At 37.0% G+C, this 8,049-nt stretch overlaps 1 long non-coding RNA gene across 2 annotated transcripts; it reads right to left on the bottom strand.

Annotated features, from left to right (window-relative positions):
* Nucleotides 1-625: 625 nt before the first annotated feature.
* On the bottom strand, nucleotides 626-6,346 carry LOC127058183 (uncharacterized). Of its 2 annotated transcripts, XR_007776301.1 has the most exons (3): nucleotides 5,645-6,290; nucleotides 4,461-4,516; nucleotides 626-3,834 (listed from the first exon to the last, which is right to left on the bottom strand). It is a non-coding gene; the product is annotated as an uncharacterized LOC127058183 (long non-coding RNA). The 2 variants fall into 2 exon arrangements; XR_007776300.1 differs by lacking the exon at nucleotides 4,461-4,516 and having other exon boundaries at nucleotides 626-1,598; nucleotides 5,645-6,346.
* Between the last annotated feature and the right edge of the window lie 1,703 nt (nucleotides 6,347-8,049).

The following is an 8,049-nucleotide window of genomic DNA, read 5'->3' as shown; positions in this document are numbered from 1 at the left end:
GGCCCCCAAATCTTATAAAAGATAATCTGTTTCCTGGCTCTGAAAAAACACTGTGGATAACATTATAGGAAGATAATCCTAATCTTTCAGTCTTTACTAAGGCAAAAATTTCATTTGCTCCAGGGCACTGGTTCTCAGATCGGGGGTCATAACCACCCTCCCTTTAACTACAGCTAAATGGGAGAGGCATCCCAAAACTTATCTGTCATAACATGGGATCACAGTACACAAAAAGTTGAGAACTACTACTCCAGAGACGTGAGGGTGCTGAACAACTTTCAGGGTCAGGCCTTATGATATTAGAACAAGTCATGTCATTGCAATGCGGGTCATGGGCCTGATCTGTTTCTACTGATTTTGATGTGAGTTTATCCATTAACTTCAACAGGAGCAGGATTGGGCCTGTTGTTCCCCTTTCACTGTTTCTCAGAGGTTTATATATTCCTCTTAAAAGTCTGATTTGAAAGTGCTCAAACCACATATTTGCAAATATGATGATTTTTTTTACTATATTTTACAAAAAACAAAAGTAAACTAGTTAGGCGATTTCAAAATTATTAAAGTAAAAAACAATTGATATTTATTGGGGTGATGAATTTTTTTAACTTTAATAATTCAAAACAGCTTTGATTTTAAATACATTATTTTTTATTGCAAACAATCGTTTTAAGCATATAAGTGTTTTATCTTCCATAAAATACATTTTCTCATTTTAAACAGCAAAATAAAGACATTGGCCTATGATCTTTAATTATTAAAGCTCAGAACACAAAATAAGTCCTAGGAAAGTGAGAGTGAAGGCTGACATTCCACCCTTCACTTGTGCCTTATAGGATAAAAAGGCATTACAGCATGAGTGAAGGGGCAAAGCTGCAATTTAATTTTTATTACAAGCATTTCATGGTATCCATCACTGTATTACCTGGGTGTCACTGGTTTGGGTTACAAACTTAATTAAAATAGAGATTTGGTGTTTAGTATATTTGTTTGACATCTGAATCTATGATTTTAATATACACTGGAAACAGACAACGTCTGCACCTGTAGTCCTTACTAATGGAAAAAATAAGTCAATGGGAATTTTGGATGAGGAAGGCCTTCAGGGTTAGACTCATATCTTTATGCTTGTTGACATTTTAGAATTTAAGTATATTCATTTAAACACTCTACTTATTTTATATTTAGCTGAATGCTGCTAGGAAGATTATACATGGAATCTGTGTACTATCAATAAAAAACTAAATTAAAATCTATCTTAAAAATTGCAAAAATATAGCTGGGTAACAAAACGTTATGCATAAGAATGGAAACATTTTACTGAATGCATTTAGCATTATAAAGATAAATATTTCAATTCTCAGAGCTTTTAAATAAAAGTTGGATTTCACTGTCTGGAGAGAAATTACTGCTAAATTTTATCAGAAAATAGTTGATTCCTAATGCTCTTTGGAGAGCTTCGCTACATTTTGTTCTTATTTCCCACTTTATAAGATCAAGATTTTCTAGTAGACTAACTTTTCTTCTGAACTTTGCAATGCTCTAGTCCTCACTTCTCGAAGTATTTTCCAAGAAACAATTGGAGGTCCACCAAGCACAGTCTGAAAACAGTGACACAAAATATTGCATTTGACTGTAATGTATTCACTAGCATAATTTTTAAGTACACCGCTATCTCGATATAATGCCACCCAAAATAACACAAATTTGGATATAACGCGGTAAAGCAGTGCTCTGGGGGGTGGGGCTGCGCACGCTGGTGGATCAAAGCAACTTCAATATAACACGGTTTCACCTATAACGCGGTAAGATTTTTTGGCTCCCAGGGACAGCGTTATATCGAGTTAGAGGTGTACTTTAATGGAAAACTAGTTAAATATATTTATCTACAGTTAAACATATAAGGGGACAGGAAAAATTAAAGTGTTACCATAAATGCTACTATTAAACAACAAAAGCTTTCATATTAAGTAACAGCTAAAAGGTATCGAATAATGTAAAATTCTGTCCTATATCTCTTTCAGTAATCCTTTCAGTCTTAAACCTACGTTGATCCATTTATTATATATGGAGTGGGGATCTCTTTCTTATAACTCTCATACACATGTATAGAGAATACTATATAGCTATCTACTTTTCCATGAAGTATTAGTGTAGTTCCTTCATTTAGCAAAATATTCTATTTGACTGAGTATGCAAATCTTATCTGTAATCAAATAATATGCACATATCAACAGCTTTATCTTAACAGTATATCACTGCACAAATGTTGATGATTTACCAGGCCTTTTAAAAGGATATTCAACTTTTCTACTAGAAAATCTTAAGTGGTGCATACAAAATCAGCAACTGAAATAAATAACTCTGACCTCAGCATATGACAACGCATAAATACATTAATCTTTTGTGTACAGTATGAGACAGATCCTCAGATGGTATAAATATGGAGATATGATCATTTATACCAGCTGAGGATCTGCCTGCATGTGTGTGTGTGTATTCTGTACATACATAGCATGTAAATAATCTCCTATAAACTTAGATATTTTGTAACTTGTTTCTTTACTTCTTAAACCTATGTAGTATATATTCAGCGCTGCAAAAAAGATAACTTTTCTACTAATGAATCTTAAGGGTTTATTAGAATCCCAGTTTTTTTTTTTTAAAGATATCAATATCAAACAGCAAGTAGCTGAATGGATTTGGGAATTTTTACAAATTGCAAATGTATTGTGTATTTACCTTGAAAATATGTTTTACAGCTAATGTCATACAATAGCCAACAATCTATGTTTTATGTATATACACAAACACACTCAGGCTGCATCAAGATATTAATTTGAGAGAGGTGCGTTTTGTGAACAAGTTTAAACAATAGTGTAAATGTTAATAATTACAGGATTTTAAAAAAGTTTTAACCTGTAATTGTTAGTGTTCTAAGAACAGCTTTGCTTTTTGCCTAAATTCTCTTCTTTTAAATGGTCACTTTTTGGATCTTATTCAGTAACTGGGCGAAAACTTTGAACTTTTTTTCAATAGGCTTTTACTGTTTTTTGAAAAGAAAGCAGCTTTTACAAACCATGTCAACAATTAAAAAAGATTTCCTTCTGTTTCATTCCCAAGAGGTAGAAGCATTTTCTACCCATTTACTACATTGACAACAATAATAAAGTTAAACTATTATTATTTATTTAATATGTGTAGTATTCTTGAACCAAATGCAGTAATAGCGTAGCATTAGTTTACTGTCCTCTGTAAAAGTTATAAAGTACAGGTTTCTTTTGCAGAACAAAGTGACCACCAAAAGCGGGACTTTGTGGGCCAGTTGGATAAAAATAAGCTCATCTCGCCCCCAAAACCCCGACTCTGGAACCACAATCTTCAGAGGTCAATTTTTAAGTAAAATTTCTTTAAAAGATATGCCCAATTAACTGAATGGTTATTTGCTAAAAATGGCTAACTTTTCTGACAGCTAAAACAGGACAGCATAACCAAGTCACATTGCACATTCTCTTTGCTTACTGAAAAACAGGAAGGGCTACCAGAGCTTACTGTTTGTTATGATGTCTCATGACTTTTTTACTACACAGTAAAGCAGTATTTTCCAACTTCTTTTATAGCACATGTAAACAACTCAGAATTCACACAGAATAATATAGTAAATTATTAGACCCACCCCAATTTATATCTATTAGCTAAGATTTATGTAACGTAAGAATGGCCCTACTGGATCAGACCAAAGGTCCATCTAGCCCAGTATCCTGTCTTCTGACGGTGGCCAGTGTCAGGTGCCCCAGAGGAATAAACAAAACAGGTAATCATCAAGTGATCCATCCCCTGTCATGAAAAACAGAGTTTCTTGTGTGTTCCTTTTATTTCTAACTAAAGTTGAAAAATATTAGAGAGTTGTCTCTCATTACTGTCAAAATTTGTTAAATGCTTAATTGGGTAGCAAATATTATAATACTTTATTAAAATAACAGAAAAATGTGGCTCTCTAACTCAGAGTAATATCTTCCTAAAATTTGCAGTGTATTATTCCTGCAAAAGTTCTAATAAACTCAGTTATTAAAAAAAATTATAGTTCACTACAGACTACTGAAGCAGCTCACTGTGTATACTATTTTAAAAGAGAATTTTAGTCATGCATTTTAAAAGTGAAAATAAAGTGCATGTTAACTCACTTTGTATTTGAAACATTACGGTTGATAACTTTTCTACTATTAGAGAAAATAATTGTACTAAACTGAGCAAATATTTCTTAAAATAAAAATGATTGAAAGCTCCAGTTAAATACTTAATAGCTAGAAATCTTAGAATGGGATATATGGCCTGTAAAAACAGATATTATTTTTATTTTATTTGCAATTTTTTTTTAAAAATGGCTTGCTGTTTGTAATCTTATTAACTACTGCAAGTCATATATCTACAATTAAGAACTTATAAATGTTTAATTTCTTTACCTTTACAGTACTTTTTCCTTTGGTTAAGATCCTTCAGCGAAAATTTTCAAAAATGCCTAAAGATAGACACTTGAATTGACATTTAGATACCTGAAAGGATGGCCTGATGTTCAAAAATACAAAGCATCTGTAGCTCAAATAGGACCTGCAGGTGCTCAGCACCACTTTTATTTAGGTGCCTAAAATTTATATGGGGTCCAACATTATATACCCAAGACCAACTTACAAACTCGTATATTTGAATTCATCGTGTTCTATGTCTAAAACAATAAATGAAATAAATAATCTAGCTGGAATAAACCGTACACGAATAATTCCACTAGTCCACATGGCTGTCAGCACATGTCAGCAAACCAGACAGAGTAGTAGTGCTGGGTATGCTGTATTCACACAGTCTTGAAATAGCTATGTCATCAGATGAGACATTTGCTGGTTATACTTGTTCATGTTTTGTATTCGCGAAAAACAAAGCCTCAGTCAATTATGTTGGCTTGTGTGCGAATTGTATATACCTATAGATATACACATTTAAATGAAATGTATATGTGGGGGGGGGAGGGGGATACAAACACACGCATGCACAAAAGGAAGAGTCCAGAGTGCGAACAACCTTTCCCAGCAGATTGCTTAGCTTACATTAAATGCGATCTGGGGAAGAAAAGACTGTCGTGGTGGACGGGCAAGGAGGCATTCTTCTCGGGAAAGGGAGACTGCAGCTGAGCTGCTGCTGAATCTCAGACACTGTCTAGCGCGTGGTCCCGAGAGAGCCCGGGTGCCCCACTCTGTCTGGTGCTTTCACCTCCTTCCTTCACTGCCTGGCAATCCCACCTCCCAGCCATCCACCCCTGGGCTACGGTGGCAGCGTGGGCAAATGCAAAGAGACCCCCCCCCATAGCTCTCTCCGAGCAGCAGCCCCCGAACTCCCATTCAGCAAAACAGCTACCTCTTCGATCGAGACAGACACAAACCTCGCAGCAATTACCATGCCCCCCTTCCAGCAGGCAGCTCTCGCCGCCCGCCACCCCAAGCAATGTGCTCCGGCGAACCCCACACCTGCTGATCACCAAATAAAGGGAGACGTGCCATAGGACACGCGTCTCGTCAAGCATGGGAATCACTGTCTAGAACCAAGGTGGGGGGTGTATTACAAGGCCAGGAGGTGGTCAAAAGAAAATACAACTTACCACTTGTCATTCCTGTGAGGTGGGGAGGGGAAAAAAGGATCCTGGGAAAAAGGTGCATCTCGCCTGTCAGTTTTCTTCTTGAAAGGAGACAGACACTCAATCCTCAAACCTTGCTCCTTCCCTTGGCAAAATCCTGACTCATTACATAAAAAGATCACACTGCCAGGCTCCCAGAAAAATTTCTTCATCATGGTCACGCCACAAGCTAAACAAGAGGCCACATCAAGGGGGGTGGGAGGGAGGGTAAAAAAGAGAAGAAGAAAAAAGGAGGATTTATTAATAATTTTCAAACAATCATTTTCCGTTCAACTGCAAAAGAAAGTGCAGGGGGGAAAACCCAGCAACCAGGAGATAACTAGAGAAGAGTCACTCGTTGCCACAAAGACACCTCTCTTCCCTTTCCTATTCCCTCTCCATGCTCATTTCTGCAACACTGCTACAAAGACATGCAGCTCTGTCACTGGAGTTGATGATCCCAGTCATTTGGCTTCTAAACTCCTTTAGGGTCCTTGTCAGAGAATCTTATGTGAAGTGGGTCCTTGTATAGTAGGTGTGGTGAGTCCAAGACCGTCTGAAAATTATTTTTTTCCTAGAAGCTACCTCCAAATATAGTAACAGGGAAGGGGCATTCCTAGAAATTCGGGAGACGTCAGAAAGAGAAGATTTGTGAAATTCAGCTTCACTTCCTGCAGAGGGCTCCCAGCCCAGGGAGGGAAAAAAAAAATCAAGTGAGCAATAAAGTGCTTTTCATGCTTCTCTGATCAGATAATGTTTTTTAAAAAAAAGAATTGCAAAGCACTTAACTCCTAGTTCTCAGATAAGATCTGGGAGTGTCACATGTGAAGGAAAGCTAATCAGTAAACCTCTTTCCTCATTTTCTAATGATGTTTATAGATGCCTGTCTCTTGTGTTTACTGCCCCCCCTTACATCATACACAGGCACAAAGTAAATATATATATATCTATTTATGAAAAACATTGATTTCAGTGCTTATAATACATACCTAAATCACAGGATACAGTGATGTATTTCCAGCCTGCACTGTGTGTGCCATCTTGCAAATCTTTATTTCACTTGAATAACACTGAAGCTATTGCTGTGTGCATGCAAAATATTATTATTATTGCTTATATAAATAATAATTTTCATGATAAGGCCTCAATAAGGCAGGAGCTTACTTCCCATTTACTTTAAATGAAAGTTGAGAACACTCAGCAACTCACAGGATCAGGCCCCCTAAGCACCTTGTAAATCAACTCTCACAACACCACTGCACTTTGTGATGAAGGCACTTACTATTATTACACCTATTTCTCATAAATCTTTATATTTACCTTTCATTTGCTTTGTGCATGTGCCTAATGTCTTGGAGTCCAGTCCTTTAAACTTTTACTCACACTAATCGTCCCAATTAAGTATTAAAAATACTTTGTCTACCTTTGCCCCTAGTAATATAAATAATAATAATAATTAATTAATAGGAGAGTAGAAATGTTCTTAGGCTCAATTTATGTTTGAAAAGTATTATTATTAGTACTAATTAAATAAGGATTCCAATGCATTCCTGATTCGGAAAACAATCTGTATTCCAACAATAGCAGTAACAACTGTAGAAAACCATGATGACCAGCTTTTGGGAAAGCAGATAATAGGTTTCAATGTGTTTAACTTTAGTTGGTCATTTGGATTTTCGTAATTAAATTTCCCTTGGCAGTCTTGCTTTTGTTCAAATTTTCGACATGATCCAGGAAATCTCCCCACCTACACCCCCAAGAGTAAATACAAAATACTGCTGTTTGGGTTTGTGCCTCTGCCTTGTTTTAATTTTAATAAAAGCTTGCATTTAATAAAAATGTAATTACAAATATCTTCCTCATCTGCAATCCTGAAAGAGGCATAATATGAAAAATAATTATCTGAGCTACAATCCCACTTGAAGTGTGCTGTGAGTTTTAACTGTCAGCTCTGTGTTGAATAAATAATGACATAAAAATATAGATTCCATAATTTAATAGGTTCATGTACACCAGTGTTTCTCAAACTGGGGTTGCCGCTTGTGTAGGGAAAGCCCCTGGTGGACCGGGACAGTTTGTTTACCTGCCCCGTCCGCAGGTCCAGCCAATCGTGGCTCCCACTGGCCGTGGTTTGCAGCTGTAGGCCAATGGGGGCCAGTGGAAGCAGCAGCCAGTAAGTCCCTTAGCCTGCGCCGCTTCCAGCAGCTCCCATTGGCCTGGAGCAGCGACCTGTGGCCAGTGGGAGCCACGATCAGCCGGACCTGCGGACGGGGCAGGTAAACAAACCGGCCCGGCCTGCCAGGGGCTTTCCCTACACAAACGGCAACCACCAGTTAAAGAAACACTGACCTACACAGTTTCATTCATAATAATACCTGTTTAAGTGGCAC

This window comes from Gopherus flavomarginatus, chromosome 9, assembly GCF_025201925.1.
Source record: "Gopherus flavomarginatus isolate rGopFla2 chromosome 9, rGopFla2.mat.asm, whole genome shotgun sequence".
NCBI lineage: Eukaryota > Metazoa > Chordata > Testudines > Testudinidae > Gopherus > Gopherus flavomarginatus.
The sequence above is the reverse complement of the archived record's forward strand: the minus strand, read 5'-3'. Positions and strand labels throughout refer to the sequence as shown.